Genomic DNA, 23,551 nt, shown 5'->3' on the forward strand with positions numbered 1-23,551 from the left:
GGGAAGTCCCTTACTATGACATGCACACTCAGTCGTGTCTGACTCTTTGCCACTCCATGGACTGGAGCCTACTAAGTTTCTCTGTCCGTGGAATTTTTCAGGCAAGAATACTGGAGTGGGTTGCCATTATTACTCCAGGGGATTTTTCTAACCCAGGAATCAAACCCATGTATCCAAACTCCTGCATCTCTTGTATTGGCAGGCGTATTCTTTACCATTGTGCTACCTGGACAGCCCCTTCAGAGTCAGCAAGGACTCTATTTTCAAAGCATCAAAAATACAGGAAAGAAAAAGGCATGATAAATTCATTTATCAATGAGAAAGGAATAGAAACACAATTAATAATAAAACTCCAAGGCCAAAACACACATAAAGTTAAACCATATTCAGGGAGGCCATAATGGGGAGGCCGTTACAGTCATAACTGCCAAGTAAACTAAGGCCAAGTTCATGGATTCGTTGCAGTATAAGCATTGATCGATTTGACCTATTTCACCTGGGCAGTGTAAACTGTGCACACTTGTCTTGGTGACAGCGGATCCATCATCTACAGTTGTTCAGGCTCTCTGAAACTTAATCTGGGAAGATCTAAACCTCACTTCTCTGGAGATAAAAGAATAAGCATGAATTTGGGACCTAAATTCCAGGAGGACAGAGAACAGATTTAGCAATCACCTTTCCCTCTATAAATGTAGCCATTTTCCACTAGGTTGCCCCCAAATGGAGGAACCACTGATGGTGTTATTTTCTGGCACAAGATTTTGGATTCCACCGCTTGTAGTTCATGGCATCCTTCCTGTTTGCTCCCTAATAAATTCTGTCCAACACTGGACAGAGTTGGAGTGATATACTTCAGTATTATCAGCATTATCCAAAAGCCACATTTCTACTTTTGAACAAATCCTTTTGTCTTGTTCTAAGGTTGAAGATACAAAAGATCAGTAGTTTAAAAAACATACTCCTTCTTGGAGATATAAACATCATTTGCAATGAAAAACTGATATGTCAGGGTTGAATGTAAGCACTGAAGAGGTTTAGGCAAATGTCTTAAGAACACTCCTGGGTATATTTTAAAAAAAAAATGGTGAAAACAATTTGAAAAGATACATGTGCCTCAAGTTTCCTACAGCATTATTTATAATTACCAAGATATGATCGTGCAACTTGTGTCCATCAATAGATGAATAGATACAAATGTGGTATATATACATATTTATAATGGAATAATACTCAGCCATAAAAAAGAATGGAATTTCCCAGGTGGTTCAGTGGCAAAGAATCCACCTGCCAATGCAGGAGACACAGGAGATACAGGTTGGATCCCTAGGTTGGGAAGATCCCCTGGAGAAGGAAATGGCAATTTGCTCCAGTATTCTTGCCTGGAAAATCCCATGGATAGAGGAACGTGGTGGGGTATGGCCCATGGGGTCAAAAAGGAGCCTGACATGACTTAGCAACTGAGCAAGCACGCATTCATAAAAAAAGAATGCAATTTTGCCATTTGCAGCACATATATGAACTTGGAGGGCATTATGTTAAGTGAAATAAGTCATAAAAAAGCAAATACTGTATGATATCACTTACATATGGTTTCTAAAAAAATACAACAAACTAGTGAATATAACAAAAAAAGAACCACACAAATGAAGAGAACAAACTTGTGTTTACCAGTGTGGAGAAGGATAGGGTAGGGGCAATATAGGGTGGAGGAATGGGAGATACAAACTGTTAAGTATAAAATAAACTAAAAGGATGTATGGTACAATGCAGGGAATATAGCCAAGATTTTATAATAACTATAAATGGAATATAACCTTTAAAAATTGTGAATCACTATATTGTACACCTGTAACAAAATATTCTGTAGCAACTATACCTCTTGTTGAAGAAATAAATGAAATGGTGAAGAGCTTAGCTAACATCAATGGTAATTTGTTAATAGATTTTGTGTCTTTTTTCAAATATCAAATTACATTAGTAAAATATGATATTTAAATGGTTTTGTTCACAAATTAGTAAGTAAAATGTTTTAACACTCTGAGAATCTTTTCCTTCCATACAATGATATATATATATATATATATTTTTTTTTCTTTCTTTCTTTCCTTCTTACTCAAGCTTCTATGGCTGATATGATAGTGTGAAGAAAGAGTTTGACACTTAATCAACATTTTAAAACTTGCTGATGGAAGGGTGTAATTTTACCATAAATTGTTTCCCCCATCCCAGTGCCTCTCCCACTGCGGAGACTTATGCACTAATGTGATGCTTCTCAACTGAAATATTGCAATGTCAGGTCAGTTTGGTTAAGAGTCCACAAAGTCTGCATTTCCCTTCACCCAACCCCTACCCTGATTTCCCAGAAACAAACTATCTTAGGTGTTTTCTCTGGTATTTCCTTAGTTGTTTCATTATTTCTTGTGTTTGAGTTGTAGTGCTTTGGCTGTTTTTTTTTTTTTTTTTTCTTTTTAATTTATATTGGTGTATAGTTGGAGTATAATAATGTTGTGTTAGTTTCAGATATACAGCAAAGTGATTCAGTTATACATATACACATATTATCTGCTGGTTTCCTGATATTAAAACTAAGTTTTCTGCTTTCTTACACTGTTCATTCCTTTACATCTCAAAACACACACTCTTCCTTTGACCCAACACTTTTCATTTCTGAGAATGAGATCTTTGCATTGGATGAGTGGGCCTCCATCTGGGGAGAGCAGGGGAAGAATTCCTTTTCTCTTTTTGCTACACTATAGCATTTGGGGCTTCCCCAGTGGCTTAGCTGGAGAAGGCAATGGCAACCTACTCCAGTACTCTTGCCTGGAAAATCCCATGGATGGAGGAGCCTGGTAGGCTGCAGTCCATGGGGTCTCAGACACGACTGAGCAACTTCACTTTCAATTTTCACTTTTCACTTGCATGCATTAGAGAAGGAAATGGCAACCTACTCCAGTGTTCTTGCCTGGAGAATCCCAGGGATGGGGGAGCCTGGTGGGTTGCCGTCTATGGGGTCGCACAGAGTCGGACACAACTGAAGTGACTTAGCAGCAGCAGCAGCAGTGGCTCAGCAGTAAAGAATCTGCCTGCGATGCAGGAGACATAGGAAACACTTGTTTGATCCCTGGGTCAGAAGATCACCTGCAGAAGGGCACAGCAACCCACTCCAGTATTCGTGCCTGGGAAATCCCAAGGACAGAGGAGCCTGGAAGGCTACACTCCATGGGGTCACAAAGAGTCAGACACGACTTAGCAACTAAACAACAGCATGCGGAATCTTAGTTCCCTGATCAGGGATTGAACCCATGCCCTCTGCATTGGGAGGGTGGAGTCTTATCCACTGGACCCCTAGGGAAATCCTGGGAAGAATTCTTCATACTCTCATCACTGTCCTTCACCCCACATGGCAATTTACTCTTATCTACTCCTTGATGAAATCTAAAGTAACCACAAGATATTGTATGTCTTTTTTGATAATAAAATGTATTCTTGTTATTCCTTATAACCAAACAAAATTCACAATTAAACATTCAGTTCTGTACAGAATTCCTACCTCTTAAACCCTCTGTCTAGGCAAGGCTTTATTTTTTCCAGTGGTCATGTATGGATGTGAGAGTTGGACTATGAAGAAAGCTGAGCACTGAAGAATTGATGCTTTTGAACTGTGGTGTTGGAGAAGACTCTTGAAAGTCCCTTGGGACTGCAAGGAGATCCAATCAGTCCATTCTGAAGAAGATCAGCCCTGGGATTTCTTTGGAAGGAATAATGCTAAAGCTGAAACTCCAGTACTCTGGCCACCTCATGCGAAGAGTTGACTCATTGGAAAAGACTCTGATGCTGGGAGGGGTTGGGGCAGGAGGAGAAGGGGACGACAGAGGATGAGATGGCTGGATGGCATCACTGACTCGATGGACTGGATCTGGTGAACTCTGGAGTTGATGATGACAGGGAGGCCTGGCGTGCTGCATTCATGGGGTCACAAAGAGTCGGCACACGACTGAGCAACTGAACTGAACTGAACTGAAACCCTCTGTCCCAGGACAGCAAGCCTGTAGTGGAAAAGGAAAGCAGATCTGATCCTTCCTTGTTCTTTCCCAAGTGTTAGACCCCCTAACACAGGGTGGATTTGACTCCCGCTGAGGATTAAAAGATTACTTAATCAGTTGGGAAGGTGATTGATGTGTAAGAGCGGGAACTGAGAGCCAGGCCTTGCTGACAAGTGGACAAAATGGTGGGCTGCTTGTAGGTTGCCAGCAGCTCTCTGTTTTTTCTATCTCTGTCTCTCTCCTCCTCTAAGGTGGAGCTTCCGCCTAACTCTGCCCTTGGCATACGATATCTTCCTCCTGCAGTGCTTCTAGTCTATTCTTCTAAAAATCATCTCCCTCTTGGTATTGGTTCCACTTGAAACACCCCATTACAGCCTGGCTCTGCCTGATAAAGCGCATTGAGTCCATGGAACTTTCACTCATTAAGAGAAAAAAAAGTTAAACTTGGAAATTAAGTTGTTTTTTTTTTTTTTTAAAGAAGTCTGGCTGCTGCAGTAACATGGGTTGAGGAGGCAGACACAACTGAGTGAACTGAACTTGACTCAAAAGAAGTGGGTACATATTTTCTTAATGAACATGGACAGCAATCCTAGCTGAAATACTTAATCATTAGGAGGATGTTAACCCTGATTGATTTAGTTAGTTATTTCCTAAAGGCCCAGATTACTGGAATTATACAGTAGATCGTATAGATTTTAAACAAAGAGATTATTTCTAAATGTATCCATAAAGGTTAGAAAGTTTAAATGCCCTGTCGATCATTAACATGTGTTTTGACCACAATCTTACCCAACACGTGTATCATGTTATCCATAATAAGATCAGCTTAAAAAGTTCTCTTGAGTCCACCATGTATCATGTTTATGAATCCCTTCAGGAAATTATCATTGACCATTGCTCTCTAATGTTGGTATAAGCCCAAGGTATTGACAGTATCTAGAGACCATGTACCCCACTCAGTGTTGTTGCCTAGAAAACCAGTGGAGGAGGAGCCTGAAGGAGAGAGATTTATGAAGTGCGTGTGTGTGTGTGTGTGTGTGTATGTCTGCATGTGCATGAAGCACAACTGCTTTATATGGCCAGCTGCCCCAGAGACACCTCTCCAAAGAAGACTGTTTTGGGGAAGACAGGCCACATTCTGTGCTGCTCACAGAGGAGGAGGGGTAATCACGGAGACTGTCGTACTCACCTGCTGACCAGAACCAAGCAGCAGGGAGACAACTGCGCACCTGGAGACCCCAGCACCACCTCCACCCCACTCCAGTCATGGACTCAAGTGCTGCCACTGGGTCGCAGATGTGGGGCAGGTGCCTCCTGGAACCGCACCTTCTTTCTGTATGAACGCTCCTCCATTGTCTGTTTTGCTCCACTAGGTTCCTTTGCCTTTGCCATCTGTCCTGGCCAAGGGACACTGTGTCCTGCCTTTTAAATCTATTTGTACAGATTCCTGCTGACCGAGTAAGGGAGGGGACCACACACTCACAGCAGCCTACCTCAGGTGTGGTGGGTGAAAGTGCCTCGTTCTTTCCAGTCTCTTTGCACAGCTGTCCTCAGCCTGGACACCCTCTCTACTAGTAGCCAGGGTTACCATGACTTCACTGATCTTCCTCTGAAGTAATGAGGAGAACTCTGGCCCTATCTTTGCCTGGGACATGTAATAAGAAGGTGATGGGAGGGGAAATTGATATTTAATTCTTCCTGATTAAAATATGTTTGCAGACACAAAATGAGTTTGCAGACACAAAAGCCTGGAAACAAAGGAAGGATATGGTTGCACACAGATCTCTAGTGAGAGGGTCTGGTGCCTTCCCCAAAAGACCTGACCTACTGCTTACCAGTCTCTCTAAGCCCAAGTTTCCTCATCTGTAAAATGGGGCACGTTGCCTCGCCTAACATTACCAGCTCAGGAGACTACATGAGACAGTATGTCCAGGAAGGCTTTTATAAACTAAAGCCACAAATACAGCTTCTGGATCCAATATCAACAACACCATTTCCATATGGATGGTGACTGGACGTCTCAAAACTTCAGCTCAGGTGCCTCACCCTGGCTGACTCCTGGCTCTTGTCCTTGCCCTTCATGAGCTACCTAGGAGCTGGGCCTGCATTCCATAAGCCCTGGGTCTTTCTGTTGATTGTGTCATCGAGGACTAGGTGAAATACAGAGCAAATGTGAAGGCTCCCAGCCCCGCCAGCCCCCGTGTGGCCATCCTGTGGGCTGGTGGGGCTGGAGCCCTGGGATTGCAGCTCTGGCAGAACCAGGTGTCATCTCTGAACTGCACTCTGACGGGAACACAGAGAAACTTGCCCCGGGGTGGCCTCAGCATCCGTCTTGCTGCCTTTGTTTATTTGGGTGCCTGGGAGACGAGTGCCCTGCTCACTCACCCACATTCTGGGCCAGGGCCACTGTACCCACACGTTGCCCTTTTACCTCGGAACAGGCTTTCTGATGCCAGTGTTCCTTCCATTGTGAAAGATGCCAGCTTCTCAGCCCTGTGGATGCAGCTTTCTTCACTCCCTAGCCAGGACTAGAGCCAAAGCTGGAAATAGGGGCCCCACCATGGCTCTGACCTGCCCCACGCTGCTCCCAGGGAACACGACCTTGGTCCTTAATTATTTGTGTCACGTTCATAGTCTCTACATATCCAGTTTCCTTTTCCCCAGGCTCAGTCTGTAGGTGAGATCTTCCAGTTTGGACACATCTCCAGGCACTGAAGAGTTCTTACGAGACTCTAGATATTGCTTTTAGTGGAAAAGGAGCTTGGTCTCCCAGGAAAGCTGCTCCTGACATTTCATCCCCTCCCCTGCCCTGAGGCTGCCCATATTCAAGTCAGCACACTGGTTCTCCTTAAGACACACACCTGTCTACAGACCCTGCCCTCACTCCACTTCTCTGCCCTGATCAAGAGCCAGACAGAGGCAGGCCTGCCACAGCTCTAAGCTCAGAGAAAGTGCTGGAGTCAGACGTTCTGCAAAAGCAGCATGTAGTGTTCACTGCAGAGATCTGCGTCTCCTTCAAGGTGACTCTTGAAGGAGAGAACTACTGAGCAAAGTCAGGTCTATTTTCTCCACTCGTTCAGAGGAAAGTTATTGTCAGAAAGGCACTGTGTCTGCAGGATCTAGGAGTAAAGGTTGATATAAAGTGAGATATAAGGGTTTTCAATAGCTCTGAGATGTCTTGTTCTGTGTGTGTGTTCACGCACACGCATGTTTGTGTCGGTCCAAAGGCACACAGGGCAGCTTACAAATGATCTGTGCTCTTTCTCAGACAAATCAGGACAATATTGTTAGACTATTAAACAGAAAAAACCTGTGTCCTTTCTTCCTGTTGATTTTTTTTCTGCCTATTCAAATAGTAATAGTCTGTTAGCAATAATAGGGTTCATGTCATTTAGTTCCAGCAAACCAACCAAAGCAAAGATGGCCAAGATGTTCCCCAAACTCACAGCTGCTGTGTGCTCACCAGCACTCTCCAGGGATGCTCCTGAATGCCCTCTGGATCAGCAAGAGTTCAGAACCCAGGGCTTCTGGTGTCACAGAGCATAGGGGGGAGCTGCACGTATCCAAATGTACTCAGAAGACACGGGCAGATTGGGCTTGATTTGAAGGTACTTCGGTTCAGTGTTTGACACTAAAAGAGAACACTTTTCTTGCCCGGGGAGTAGTCCTCACTGTAACTAATAATTACCATAAAAACAGGCATAAGTGCAAAATTTCCCAGGCATTGGCTAAGACCAGGAGAGCCTTTGTGCACAGACATCTCTGTGAGCACCCACAGGCAATGGCTTGGAGGCGGAAGAGAAGGACCTCTGGGGAACTGGTAGCACCTGTCAGGCTTGTATTGGCCACAGAGAGCGGCGGCCAAGAGAAGACATTCCCGGCTGCTGGCTTAGTGATTTGTAAATAATGAGCTCCTGGTGGGAGGCCTGTGCGTTTTGGAGCATATGCTCTGACAGATGGGATGGACATCAGCAGGTTTGTGGGTACACTCTGGGGACCTGCCAATCACCAGCATCCAGCTCCTGGGAGGGAACCAGCCTTCGGAAAAGGATAGAGGTATTAGATAGCAACTTCAAACACATTTCAGTGCAGGCTAACCTTGACCACAGTGATCTTTCTATACAAACCCCCTTCCCCTGGAGTGCAGAGAGCCCCAGATAGACTTCAGATCAATCTGGGGATGCTTCATATGGGGAACATTAACTACATCTACGGTTCTCCAAGTGGGGTCCCTGGACTAGCAGCAGCTGAAATTTGGACGGATATTTTTGGAGGGAATAGAAAAAGAAAGGAAGGGACTCTGATATAATTTTGACTTCACTCCTTAAATTTGGTTTCAGATTGAAAAGTGGAAATTCCAGGCAATGAGCCCCTGAGAGTGGGTTTATTTTACACACTCTGTCAGGAGCAAGATTCAGTGCCTTAGTTCAGAGCCCGTTCCTACCAGACTCCAGGAAGAGTAGATTCTGCAGAGAAATATAGGGCTAAAGCCCACCCAGTCTTGAATCTAGGACTATTCCATTTGAAACAATAGGAACAACCTGCAGTGCTTTGGACCTTACCTTTTAAAAAGGGAAGCAAAACAAAAACCAAACCAAAGAAGCTACTGAAGAGGCTCTGGCCAAACCCTTGGACCAGCAGTGATCGAGGATCATCCATCAGTGATGCTCCCAGCTGAGACGTGGAGAGGTTGCTACTCAGAGACTGCACAGCATTCTTGGATCCAGACATGGAAGAGTGACTACTGCCAGCAGAGACCTGGTGCAGACCCAGTGCCAGGGAGCTCCTACCACCCCCAGCAGGGCAGGTGTCCACTCCTGCCGGCAAAGCTGAAAGAGTGGAACAAGAATGGTCTTTTATTAGGCAAAGAATTTTCCCAAGTCACTTACGCTGACTGAGCTTTCAGTTTTTTCATTGACAAAATGGATCTATTAGTATCTTCCTCAAAACGTTTTGTAGGTGTTAAATGAGTCGTGCCCGGCATCTAGCATCTGGTACATGTATATGCAGTGGTTTGGAAATCTGAGTTGCCACCCATTAGAGGGAAGAACAATCAATTCAGTAAGTCATGATTCTAAATGATTTATTGGGGACTTGAACTTAAATCTTTTCAAAGTCATACTTGATGTTAATCTTTTTTTGTATTTTTCTTTATCAAACATAGTAAGCTTTTTCACTAAACTTTTCTTTCAGTTGTATCTATCATACACATGAAGTACAATGTGAAACATATTTCTCTTTTTTCAGTTCCTCTTATATTTATTGATGAATAAGACAGTAAGTATTGTGCATATATGCACTGATACATTTTCTTTTGATTTAGAATGCAGGAATTTTTTATTGTTGTTCTATTAGAATTTTTTTAAATATTTTAAATAACAACAATAAAATAATATATTTTTTAAAAAGGTAAAATTTTCCTTACTCAGAATTGTAAACCCAAAATTGGAAAGCACTGTATTAGCTAATCAATAAATATTAGTTGCTTTCCTTTTCCTCCTTTGTCACTTCATCCGTCCCTCAGAAAAGCAAGGTGGCCACCTTCAATCATCTGAGTATCTGAAGGGGTTCTGCATCCAATTCTGATGTGTGTGTGTATGTGTGAAGGTATAGGGGGGTCTTCGGTACCGCCAAGCACCTCCATCCTGACACTGTCTCCCTGGAGATAGCATCAGGTCACACAGGTGAAGGGCTAAGTCCTGCAAGACTCACCCACCACCTCCGCACTTCAGATACCAGTCCCCAAGCCCAAGTTGTCACCTGAGCTTTGGGGCAGTGGGTCAGAGGTTCCAATGACCTGCTCCTTGGGCCGGACTAATTTGCTGGAGCAGTTCATAGAACTCAACCATTTTACTTACTAGACTGTCAGTTTATTAAGAAAAGGGTATAACTTGGGGACAGCCAGATGGAAGAGAAGCACAGGACAAGGCATGGGGCAAGCGCACGGAGCTTCTACACCCTCTGTGCTTCTCATTCTCCCCACACCTCCACGTGTTCACCAACCCAGAAGCTCTCTGAACCCCATCCTTTTGACTCTTCTATGGAGGCTTCATTGGCTAGGCATGACTGATAAATCATTGACTACTGGTGATTGATTCAGCCTCTACAATCTTCCTCTCAGCCTTTCTAGAGATCCAGGATGGGAGTGAAAGTTCCCACCCTCTAATTCCATGGTTGGGTCTCCACACAACCAGCAGGCAAAGTTAGGTGCTTTCCAGAAGTCACCTCATTAACAAAACAAAAGACACCTTGATCCTTTTTATTGTGAGGAAATTCTAAGTTTTAGGAGCTCTATGCCAGAAAGTACCAAATGTATATATAAATCATACAGGAGGGGCTGATTTTTTTTAAACCGGAGTATAACAGCTTTACAGTGTGGTGTTAGTTTCTGCTGTATATATTTTTTTTTAATTATAAATCAGAATATCACAATATCAACATTACTGGTCACCACAGTTGAAGCAGAAGAAGAGGCTACAGACCACTACTTCAGCATGTGGTGTGACCTGTGTAGGGGGTTCCGTCATACCACAAACACCTCCATCCTGACACTATCTCCCTGGAGATAGCATCAGGTCACACAGATGAAGGGCTCAGTCCTTCAAGACTCACCCATCACCTCTGCACTTCAGATGCCAGTCCCCAAGTCCAGGTTGTCACCTGAGCTTCGGGAGACAAAGCTCTCTGGAAGGGAACTTCTGATGCAGCAGGATTTCCCTGCACCCAGAAAGCCCTAGAAGAGCCAATGGGATGCCAGGGATACTCTTGGGCCAAATCGGGGTCTGATGGCAGCTGGTGAATAAAGAACATAGCACTCTCCTTGCTGACTCTTCTAGCCCTGAAGGTACTTAGAGAAGCCAAAACTCAGAGCGCATCAGAAGGTAGGGGAGAGTGTGTGTGTGAACAGAGAGAGACAGAAGCATGTAGCCATGTAGGTAGCACGGGGGAAGTTCCCAGCCAGAGCTACTCCTGCCCGAGTGCTTGAAGAAAAAACAAATCTGAGTGACCTGATGCCTGGCTGCTGGCTGGGGCCAAGCTCACCCACCCTGCCCAGCTGGGCTGCTGTGGTGAAACACACGTATGGAGACACAGGCTTAGCCAGTGCAGGACAGTAACAGTCGCTCCACTGAACAATGAATGACCTGACTCCTCAGGGAGCACAGCTGCATAGGTTTACCATGTGGCTTCTGTAGGCAGACATCCTGCGTGGACACCCTCCCTGGAAACACAGCTCTCCACGATCTCTCCTCTTTTCAATTCAAACACCCCTCTGTTCTCTCATTGAGTTTCTGAGCAGAAAAGCTCAGAGAATCAGGACAGCAAGAGTGTTGCCAGCTCACCTTCTGCTAGCCCACGGTGCAATTTCCCAAGCCTCTTTCCCAAGAACTGGAAGGTTCTGGCCTGAGATTCTGGGAGGGAGGCCTGCCATCTGCAAGCTCCAGAACACTGCCAGATTTCCTTCCCCCTGGTGCCCTGCTGAGAGGCAAGACAGTGGTGGGGTGTGAACAGCTGGCAAGGTGGCCTCTGAGTTAAGAGGCACTCTGACCTCTGACCTCAGGTCAAGCCGAAGTTTAGGACCAAGCACTCTCCTGAGGGAGGTGTCGGAACCCCTGCTCAGAAGTTCCTCCCTGCTCTCTTCAGGGAGAGGGGGCACTTTCAGAGGCTCTGCATCACCCCTTCTAGTTGCCACCAAAACCTGGGAGATGCAAGAGGTCTCAGCAGATAGGGACAATGCATGTCTTGTTTCCTTTTCAATATTATTTTTCTTTTTTGGCTACTTGGAATTCAACAGAAATATCTTGCTGTTCATCTAAAGATGAGGTCTTACCCAACAGGTAAGGTAAAGACTCAAAGATCTCTACCAAGGTGTTCTGAGAAACACTTTTAGGGGAAAATAAAACACCAAACTGTGATAGGTTTACATTAAGCATTTTTTAAAAATTATCTTACTGAGTTAGATTCATATTTTTTAATCAGTGCTTTCCCTTTTCTCACCCCCATCAAATGCATGCTGGATAAATTGGCAGCAAATTGACTTAGGCTTTGGGTTGGAAAATAAAGCTGGAAGGAAACCTTGCTTTTAGCACTGTGGGTAGCATGCTGATATTATTCTACTTCTAGAAATCAATTGCTAAAATACCGTCCGCTTTCACTTCCAACTCTAACATTTTCAGAAACATGAATTTCTTTGAGTGACATTCAAAATCTTTTCATTGTGCATTCACCCATCCAACAAATATGCAGGAGTGCCTTTGTCCACTGGAATGACAGCCAGCCTCTCTTCTTTGCAATGTGATGAAGGCTGTAGCACGTGGGTTTACACAACTTTGGCTGCACAACCAAACTGTTTAGAAAGTCACTTAATCTCAGTGTTCATGAACTCTCACTGTTGAATATTTACCCAACAAAATTGAAAGCAGGGACCCTATAGGTTTTCATACACTCATGTTCACAGCCGTATTATTCACAATAAACAAAAGGTAGAAATACATGTCAACAAATAAATGGAAAAACAAATGATTATATAAACACACACAGTGGAATATTATTCAGCCTTAAACAGGAATGAAATTCTGACACATGATACAACATGGATGAAACCTGAAGATGTTATGCAGAGTGAAATGAACCAATCACAAAAAGACACACATGTATGATTCTACTCGCATGAGGTACCTGGCTTGAGTAGTCAGTCATAGAGACAGAAAACAGAATAGTGCTTGTCAGGTGCTGGAGAAGAGGGGAATGAGTTCTTGAATGGGTATAAAATTTCAGTTTTTCAAGATGAAAAAGTTGGCTAGTGAGAGTTGCACAACAATGTGAATGTATTTAATGCCACTGAACTGTCCACTTCGGATTAAACAGTAAGTTTTATGTATATTTTACCAAAAATAAATAAATGATCAATGTTTAGACACTGTATCATGAATCAGAATAGTATTCATGGAAGCAGGTCCCAGGCATCAGGCTCCAATGTGCAGCCCAGACTGAGCTGGTGCTTTAGATGATTGCAACGCCAGGGCTGTCAACAGATTTCTCTAAGGCATCCATAGATTGGCCTATGCTCATTTGAAGAAGCTGATGTGCTGAAAACATGGAAAGGAGACACATTCTGATCATTTGTCGAGATTACAGAAGTACTGAGATTCTCTTTGGGGCCCACTTATATTAAACACATCTGAATTCATATGGATATCCAAGCTCAGTCACCAGCTCTCACTTCACTTAACGTGCTGATAGAACATGCGCAAGAATTCTGCTAGGTGCAGGGCCACAACAGTGAATGAAGCTTCTACCCAATCAGGGAGATGGACACATTTAATAAATATTCAAAATCTGTATAGTGTATCTGAATGTGGTAACTGCTAACAGAGCAAAGTAAAAGAAGGTTAAGAAGATGGGAATGGAGTTGTAATCATGGGGGTTACCGTTTTTAAAAGTATCTGTCTGAGTGGATACCATCAAAAAGAAAAACATAAAAAGATAAAGACAAACAAAAATACATAAGGACTCTATTCTAGTTGGAGGAATTTTTTTCTTACAGAAATAGCAATTTTTTAAGCTATTTTTAAAACTGAAGAATAGGTGATGAGAAATATTGTATAATGTACAGGTGTACAACATAGTGATCCACAATTCTTACAGGTTATATTTCACGCTTAGTTATTGTAAAATATTGGCTATATTCCTTGTATTTTACAAAATATACTTTTAGCTCATTTTATACATAATGTCATCCCACTCCAGTACTTTTGCCTGGAAAATCCCATGGGCAGAGGAGCCTGGTAGGCTGCAGTCCATGCGGTCGCTAAGAGTCAGACACGACTTCATTTTCACTTTCACTTTTCACTTTCATGCATTGGAGAAGGACATGGCAACCCACTCCGGTGTTCTTGCCTGGAGAATCCCAGGGACGGGGGAGCCTGGTGAGCTGCTGTCTATGGGGTCACACAGAGTCAGACACGACTGAGGCGACTTAGCAGCAGCAGTAGCCGCAGCATACATAGTGGCATATGTATAAAATATACACGCACATCTATGCGTTTCCCCCAGCTCCTCAAACTAGTTGGAGGTCTAGCTTGTTTTATATTTATCTGTGAGTCTATTTCTTTTTCATTACATTCACTAGTTTTACTTTTTAGGTTCCACATCTAAGTGGTATCATACAGCATTTGTCTTTTGCTTTCTGATTTATTTCACTTGGCATAATGCCTTTCAAGTCTATCCACATTGTTGCCAATGGCAAAATGTCATTCTTTTTATGACTGAGTAATATTCCACTCTGTGTGTGTATGAGTATCACTTCTTCCTTATCCATTCATCTGTTGATACACATATGTGTGTGTGTGTGTGTGTGTGTGTATAAATGAAAAATTAAATTAAAAATGGATAGACCTGAATAGACATTTTTCCAAAGAGGACATCAGATGGCTAACAGGCAAGTGAAAAGATGTTCAACATCACTAGTTATCAGGGAAATGCAGATAAAAACCACAATGAGACATCATCTCGCACCTATAAGAATGGCTACCATCAAACACACACACACACACACACAAATAACAAGTGCTGGTGAGGATACGGAGAAAAAGGAACCCTCGGGCACTATCAGTGGGAATCAAGTTGGTGAAGTCAGTGTGGAAAGAGAGTACAAAGATTTTTCTAAAAACTAAAAATGGAACTACCATATGATCTAATTTCGCTCCTGGGTATATAAATCTGAAAAAATGAAAGCAGCAAATCAAAAAGATACATGTATTCCAATGTACACAATGGAATACTGCTCAACCATAAAAAGGAAATTTCAGAACTACTTTACTTATGTATACTAGGACTGAACAAATATGAATTCGGGGAGAATGCCATAAAGGTGACATGTCTGTGTCATCTCATCATATCAAGGGGTGCATCATTTCACTATCACATGTCACCTGTGGTATCCACCTTGATCATCTGATTAAGATGGTGTCAGCCAGTGCTCTCAATTGTAATATCACTACCTTGCATTTTCTTTGTGTGCTTAATTACTCAGTCATGTCTGACTCTTTGTGACTCCATGGACTGTAGCCCACCATGGACTCCATGGACTCCTCTGTCCATGGGGATTCTCCAGGCAAGAACACTAGAGTAGGTTGCCATGCCCTTCTCCAGATGATCTTCCCAGCCCAGGGATGGAATCCAGGTCTCCCACATTGCAGGCAGATTCTTTACTTGGAAATGTTTGGGAATACATGTTTGAGACTTTTTAGATATACACTGTAGATAATGAGACCCAAGTTTCTCACCGACAGAGAAAGAAATTAAAAATAAGCAATGGAGAGGATACTATAGAGAGGATACAATGGAGAGGAATTAACCCTATCCTTCTGGATTATACTGAGACATATCAACTGCTTGTTTTAACACATACACTATTTAATAGATACAGAAATGAATATACATAAATGTTTGTATATGTATATACATAGGTTAATATAGATAAGGGCTAGGTTAATATAGATAAGGGCTAGGTTAATATAGATAAGGGCTTCCCTGGTGGCTCAGATGGCAAAGAATCCTCCTGCAATCTGGAAACCTGGGTTCGATCCCTGGGTTGGGAAGATTCCCCTGGAGAAGGGTATGGCATCCCACTCCAGTATTCTCGCCTGGAGTGTCCCCATGGGCAGAGGAGCAAAGTCCATGGGGTTGCAAAGAGTCAGACATGACTGAGTGACTAAGCATAGCACAACATAAATAAATAAGCATTTTTATATTTCTGCCTGCTGAGAGGGCCTCAAAGCTGTGACACCCTAGTAGCCATAAACACACACACCAACTAGGACTTGGTTTCTAACACTTTTTTTTTTTTTTTTTTTTCAAAAAAGGAGCCAGGACTCCTTGGAAAAATGGCTGATTCCAAGACTGGGACAGGAAAAGCATAAGATAAGCCTGCAGCATCTTGTGGTAAAGTGATTTTAAAGATTGGGACATGGGATTAGGAGTATGTTAAAAGGACCCAACATGAAACAGCTAACAATTGTCAAACCTGGAACAATTTAAGCACCAAAAATAAATAATGAAGTGCTTGATTATACCCCAAAGAATAAAATAAATAGCCATGAGTCTAGACTGATATAATAAATGGTTGAACACATATTCAAAGTGGGAGTGAAGGAGCAAATCTTCCTTACAGAATAATTCCAGTCAATAAATGCAGGACTGAGGGAAACAAAAATCATCATGAGAAAACCACACAAATAGTAGCTGCCAGCAAGGTCAAAACTTTGAGGAAAAGCTAGATACTAACATGGCTTCAAAGTATCTACCCTAAACTACTTCCAAATTACTTGTTAGTTTTAACATATTCCATAAAATGTTCAACATTCCTCCCTCCAGGAAATGAAGCTGAATTGCCCTCCTTGAAGGAAAGGGAAAAGTGTGCTGCTATAATGGAGAGCAGAGACATTACTTTGCCAACAAAGTTTCGTCTAGTCAAGGCTATGGTTTTTCCTGTGGTCATGAATGGATGTGAGAGTTGGACTGTGAAGAAGGCTGAGCACCGAAGAATTGATGCTTTTGAACTGTGGTGTTGGAGAAGACTCTTGAGAGTCCCTTGGACTGCAAGGAGATCCAACCAGTCCATTCTGAAGGAGATCAGCCCTGGGATTTCTTTGGAAGGAATGATGCTAAAGCTGAAACTCCAGTACTTTGGCCACCTCATGTGAAGAGTTGACTCATTGGAAAAGACTTTGATGCTGGGAGGGATTGGGGGCAAGAGGAGAAGGGGACGACAGAGGATGAGATGGCTGGATGGCATCACTGACTCGATGGACATGAGTCTGAGTGAACTCCTGGAGTTGGTGATGGACAGGGAGGCCTGGCGTGCTGGGATTCATGGGGTTGCAGAGAGTCGGACACGACTGAGCGACTGATCTGATCTGATAATGGAGAGCCCTGGAAAATACCACCTTAGCCAAGTGGCCAATGTGGACACCACAGGTGACAAGTCATGGTGATATCATGTTCTGTTTGATATGATGAGACGATACACACACATCACCTCTATGGCATTCTGTTCAAATTCATAACTTCTGTGTAATCATGCTACTGCTAAGTCACTTCAGTCATGTCCGACTCTGTGTTCCCCCATAGACGGCAGCCCATCAGGCTCCACCATCCCTGGGATTCTCCAGGCAAGAACACTGGAGTGGGTTGCCATTTCCTTCTCCAATGCATGAAAGTGAAAGTGAAGTCGCTTAGTCGTGTCCGACTCTTAGCAACCGCATGGACTGCAGCCTACCAGGCTCCTCCATCCATGGGATTTTCTAGGCAAGAGTACTGGAGTGGGGTGCCATTAAGAAAACACCAAATAAGCCCAATTTGAGGGAAATTCTACAAAATTCTCGACTAGCATTCTTCAAAAAGTGTCAAGATCTTAAAAAACACTGAGAGAATATCACAGATGGGAGGAGATTTAAAGACACACGATATCTAATGCAACATGGTAGCCTGCATGGAATCCTGGTAGAAAGAAAGGCTGCTAGAAATCTGGTGAAATCTGAAGTCTACGGCTCAGTTAATAGTGCTGCATTGTGCGTCTGGGCTTCCCTGGTGGCTCAATGGTAAAGAACCCACCTGACTATGTAGGAGACACAGGTTCAATCTCTAGGCTGGGGAGCTCCTCTAGAGAAAGAAATGGCAACCCACTCCAGTAACCTTACCTGGAACTGACTGGCTAAAGTCCATGGCGTTGCAAAGAGTTGGACACAACTGAGTGACAAAACAACAACAACATTGTGTGTCTATAACTATATGCATAATAAATACACTATGGTTTTGTGAGATGCTCACTTTAGAGGAAGCTGGTTGAAGAAATTCATGGTATTAGTTTTGCAACTGTTATATAAATTTAAAGTTAAGTCAAAATAACAAAATTTAATTTAAAAAAAAAAAAGGTGTCACTGGCCTTTTAGACCTTCAGATGCCAAAATTTAACAGTGGCCCAGACTTTCCAAATGTGAGAGTACAAAGGCTTGATTCTGGATGGTCTACAGTGAGGCCAGGCCAGCCTGACTACATCTTGGTGGTTCTTAGGGACAAAGGCTGACCACTGTCCTTATAGTGAGAGTGAAAGAAATGGAGGTTGAGGAAGATTTCTTTCATGTCTCAAAGCTGAATTTCGGCTGGATAATGGCTTTTTCCACTAGTGCATTTCAACTGGAAAAGAGTCAGCTCAGACTGGAGCCACCTGCTAAGCACAAGCTAATTCCAGATGAGAACCAGCTGGTTCTAGACCCTTGAAACTGTTGCTGTGGTTTTCAATTTGGTCTTGGTGTCTTAATTTTCATTTGTCCCTGAGACAGTCTTCGCACACCAGTCAGAAAGGTCTTTTACAAAGTAAAGAGCACACCAAGATGCACACTGTCCGCTGGTAGAGAGATGCCCTCACTCAAGACAGAAAACAGAACAGCAACTGAGAACTGCTATTCTGCTTCAGTGTGGTCAGCATAATCAGTGCTAAGGTTGACCATCAACTTATCTATATAAATTTTATGTACAAACGACATTGCAGAATGACCTTGTGGGGGAAAGGAGGGAAGCTAGGGTTGGGGACAGGGGAAGAATGGCTTCTGTGACCTTTAAAGAGACACACTGATGATTCTAGAATTTGGCAAGTCTTCCTCTTTTTCCTTCCCTCCAAAGAGATTGGTAATGTATGTGTGGTTGTGTGTGTGTGTGTGTGTGTGTAGTATGACACAGACATTAACATTAGTGCCTACAATGGAAAGAATCCAAGATCAGTAAATAGTCAAGGAATCTTGTTCTAGTCCTAACTTTACTACAAACTGTGTCTGAATAAACACCTGAACCTCTCTGCTTTCATGTGTGCGTGCTGTCGCTGCAGTTGTGTCCAACTCTGTGAGACCCTATGGACCATAGCCCACCAGGCTCTTCTGTCCTCTCCAGGCAAGAATACTGGAGCAGGTTGCCATGCCCCACTCCAAAGGATCTGCCTGACCCAGTGATTGAACTCGCATCTTTTACATCTCCTGCATTGGAAGGTGGACTCTTTACCACTAGCACCCGGGAAGCCCTCTCTACTCTCATCTCCTCACATATTAACCATGGAATTTGAACAATAGTAATGTCTAGGGCTTTTATCCTGTTAGCTCAGGTACAATCTCAGGAAGATTGACCTAACCCTGTAATGTTACAAGTAGAACACTGTCAAGTATTATGGAGTCTGTCTAGCACCATTCTACCTGAATTAGCTCATACACAAATGCAAAATGGAGAAGAGATTACTTTCAAGTGTTCTCTCCAAGTAAAATTTCTCAGTAAGCCCTAGATAAAAGTCAACCGAATGTCTGTATGTTTCCAAATGATGTCAACAGCCATCCATTTCATAAAATGGAAATCTGTGTTTTGAACCACTAGTAGGTCAGGTTACTGCTGTCTGACAATTGCAAGACTAACTTCACTATGAGCAATGTCAAGCCTCTGGTTTCAAAGGATGTGGTTCTAAACCGAGATGATCACCCATGCTCTCCTTTCTTTTCTAAGACAAGAGACAATCCTCCAATTATAGCAGACCACAATAAGAAGATCTGTAACTAATTCAGGTGAAAATTAATTAGGTACCTCTTCCCAGGATAGGCAATAAAAGCCTTACTCTCTGGTAACCAACCCCTTCCCTGAAGGCTTGAGGGGGATAAGCCCCCAAAGGCATGTCCTGCTGAGTTGTGCTGCCACACAATGCTACAAGGGCTGGAAGGACTTCAGTGGGATCAACAGATGTGAAGTACAGGAGTCCAGCTTGAACCACATAGCAGGGCCCAGCCTGGCTGTTAGCTGAAAAGTGCTCTATGCAAAGCAGCAGGGCAACTCAACTGAAATCAGTACAAATTCAAAAGATACTCTCTTAGTGACCTGGTTTACCCTCCTCACAATGTGAATTTTTGCTACCAAGGGTCTCAAGGGTATTCTTGGACATCAAACACTGCTCAGTCAGCAAAACCACATTTTGACAAATTTAAGGAGAAGCAAACCAAAACCATTTATGGCTGTAATTGCTCATAAAATGCAGATGCATGAAAAGCTTAAGAGGGAAAATATCTGGGCAAAATAAACTTGGAGTTAGTAACCACAGCACATGCAAAATCTACTTGAGATTTTGAGAACAAAGCTTCTAGGATCAGATGACCCAGCCCTGTTATTAAATCTCATATCTCAGCCTCAGACCCATACAAGGCACTATATATTGCCCATCTAATGAAATAAGCCCCAGACCCAGGCTGCCGAGTGGGCAGCAAGACCCTCCAGAAACACTGTACACAGAGCTCTTCCAAATATGCCAGCAACAGATTTTTACAGTCCAGCATACCTATAGAATGCCTGTGCTGGCTGCATTTCTATTGGCTTATGGCTTTTCTAGTCAGGATAGATAGATAGATAGACAGATAGATGATATTATATCTATATAGATAGATAGAGATATCAATTTACATATATAAATTGGACAGGACCCAGTGATTTTTAGCCTGAAATCAAAATTGGGTAGTAAAGGTGAATCCCTGGATTTGGAGCTAACCCTCCAAAGACACCTCTTTTGAAAAATTGGTGGCCATCTTAAACATTGTCCATTGTTTCTTAACACCTGAATTTGTAATTTCAAATTCATTAATTGGAGCTTACTTTCCTTTATCAATATTCTAACCATTCTGAAAATAGAATTTGGAGGGCATTTTCCCTCCAAATTTGGAGGGCAATATCCTTCAAGACATATTTTATCAATTTTTCACTCAGAGTAATTAAACCAAGAAATCACAGTCCTTCATCTGTTTAATCCTAATGAACAACAAATGCACAGATTCATTTTGGAATGATATTTCAAACTATGTAGTGGAGAAAACTTGAATACAGCATCATTAGCAACCTCAATAACCTCTTGACAAATCTCATGCCCTCTTTAACTTTTCAGTTAAAACTGTATGGTGGTCTAAGTTTGCAAATAATTTGATTGTTTTGTTAATGTTTTCTTGCAACAAGAACAAATGGATTTACAAAAACGATGTTCAATATATTATAGTAGTCTGAAAACTATTCTAAAAGTAAGTTAAGTGCAGCTCAACTGTATTCGATATAAACAGTGTCCTCACTATTTGCTCTGTAATTTGAATTGCCCTCTGTTAGCATCTGTCTGCAATGAGGTAGCTTACGGAGACTATAAACCAACAGGATTGTATTTAAGATCATCACAATCTCTCCACAGCAACACACACACACACATTATTTTCTATTCTTCTTAGTAAATCTCATGTATTTATTCTACTGTATGGACTAAAATTATTTTTATTCAGGGCTTCCCCATCTCCCTGACACAGAAACTTAACAAGAGATTAAGGTTCTGACTTAAATTGCAGTTGACCCTAATGATCAGCATATGAAAATGTATGCTAAAATCTAATGCTCAGGTTGATGCCAACAGTTTTATCTCCCTTTACATATCCCACATCCCACCATTCTCCTCCCTCTATTTTTAAATAAATATTTCTTATAGCGCAAGAAGTAGTTTAATACTTGCCTCTTCTCAGAACATTTTCATGGTTCTTGTACCACCTTATTCTGTTAAGACTAAGAATTAATGGACATGTGCTCATATATAATCTGGGCTTCCAGGTGGTGCTAGTGGTAAAGAACTCACCTCCCAGGCAGGAGACACAATAGACTCAGGGCTCAATCCCTGGGTTAAGAAGATCTCCTGGAGGAGGGCACAGCAACCCACTCCAGTATTCTTGCCTGGAGAATCCCATGGACAGAGGAGTCTGGTGGGCTAGAGTCCATAGGGTCACAAAGAGTTAGACATGACTGAAGCAACTTAGCACACACACATATAGGATCTAGTGCTTACCTCTATGCCAATGCTCACATGATTTTGTAATTGACAAATTGTCTATCTGCCCACTAATTTCAGTGGAAGTTTAAAACTAGGCCATTTCCTGGAAATTAATGTATATGAATAGTTCAATTTCTTTGAACAGTAGACCAAAAGCCTTTCAAAGGCAGCCCTCTTCTCTGCTTTCCTTGTTGCCATATATCCTGACACTTGATAGACATTTAATATGTTTTTGTCCAGTGAATTAGTTAAGTTTCAATTTAGTGGAAGGAAAATATATACTTAGCAACTGATGCTGGCATAATCATACAAATCCCTGGGGAAAAAAGCTGTCTCTCTAAAGCAGACACAGGCAAACCACAGCCCACTGCCTGCTTTTGCAAGCCCAGCAGCTAAGAATGGCTTTTACATTTTCAAAATGTTTTGCTCAAAACAAGACTACCATTCCATGAGATGTGAAAATTATGTGAATTCACATTTCAGTGTTCACAAATGAGATTTTTGTTGGAAAAGCGGCCATGTTTATTCTGGCATGTACTGCCAATGGCTGCCTTCAACCTACAACTATAAACTGAACTAGAGACTAGCTATGTGACTAGCTACGTGTTCTCCTCACTTAGGATTCTATTGCACTACAAACTGCAAGATTGCCATTGTAATTCTATGGTTTTCCCAATACTACTTGTACTTGCGGCACAGCAAGATTTTATTTATTCAATTTCACTTTACTTCATCACATCAATCAAGAGAGGGGTCAAAAAGTGAGCACTGAATATCTAGCTTTCAAGGCACAGTGGAGAGTAGATTATTTATCTTCACATTAGATGGCAAAGCATGTCTTCATTATGCAATGACACTATCAGTTCAGTTCAGTCGCTCAGTCGTGTCTGACTCTTTGCGACCCCATGAGTCGCAGCACGCCAGGCCTCCCTGTCCATCACCAACTCCCGGAGTTCACTCAGACTCACATCCATCGAGTCAGTGATACCATCCAGCCATCTCATCCTCTGTCGTCCCCTTCTCCTCTTGCCCCCAATCCCTCCCAGCATCAGAGTCTTTTCCAATGAGTCAACTCTTTGCATGAGGTGGCCAAAGTACTGGAATTTCAGCTTTAGCATCATTCCTTCCAAAGAAATCCCAGGGCTGATCTCCTTCAGAATGGACTGGTTGGATCTCCTTGCAGCCCAAGGGACTCCCAAGAGTCTTCTCCAACACCACAGTTCAAAAGCATCAATTCTTCGGCACTCAGCCTTCTTCACAGTCCAACTCTCACATCCATATATGACCAGAGGAAAAACCATAGCCTTGACTAGACGGACCTTTGTTGGCAAAGTAATGTCTATGCTTTTGAATATACTATCTAGGTTGGTCATAACTTTCCTTCCAAGGAGTAAGCGTCTTTTAATTTCATGGCTGCAGTCACCATCTGCAGTGATTTTGGAGCACAAAAAAATAAAGTCTGACACTGTTTCCAATGTTTCCCCATCTATTTCCCATGAAGTGATGGGACCAGATGCCATGATCTTTGTTTTCTGAATGTTGAGCTTTAAGTCAACTTTTTCACTCTCCACTTTCACTTTCATCAAGAGGCTTTTTAGTTCCTCTTCACTTTCTGCCATAAGGGTGGTGTCAT

Source organism: Bos taurus, chromosome 8 (genome assembly GCF_002263795.3).
Source record: "Bos taurus isolate L1 Dominette 01449 registration number 42190680 breed Hereford chromosome 8, ARS-UCD2.0, whole genome shotgun sequence".
NCBI lineage: Eukaryota > Metazoa > Chordata > Mammalia > Artiodactyla > Bovidae > Bos > Bos taurus.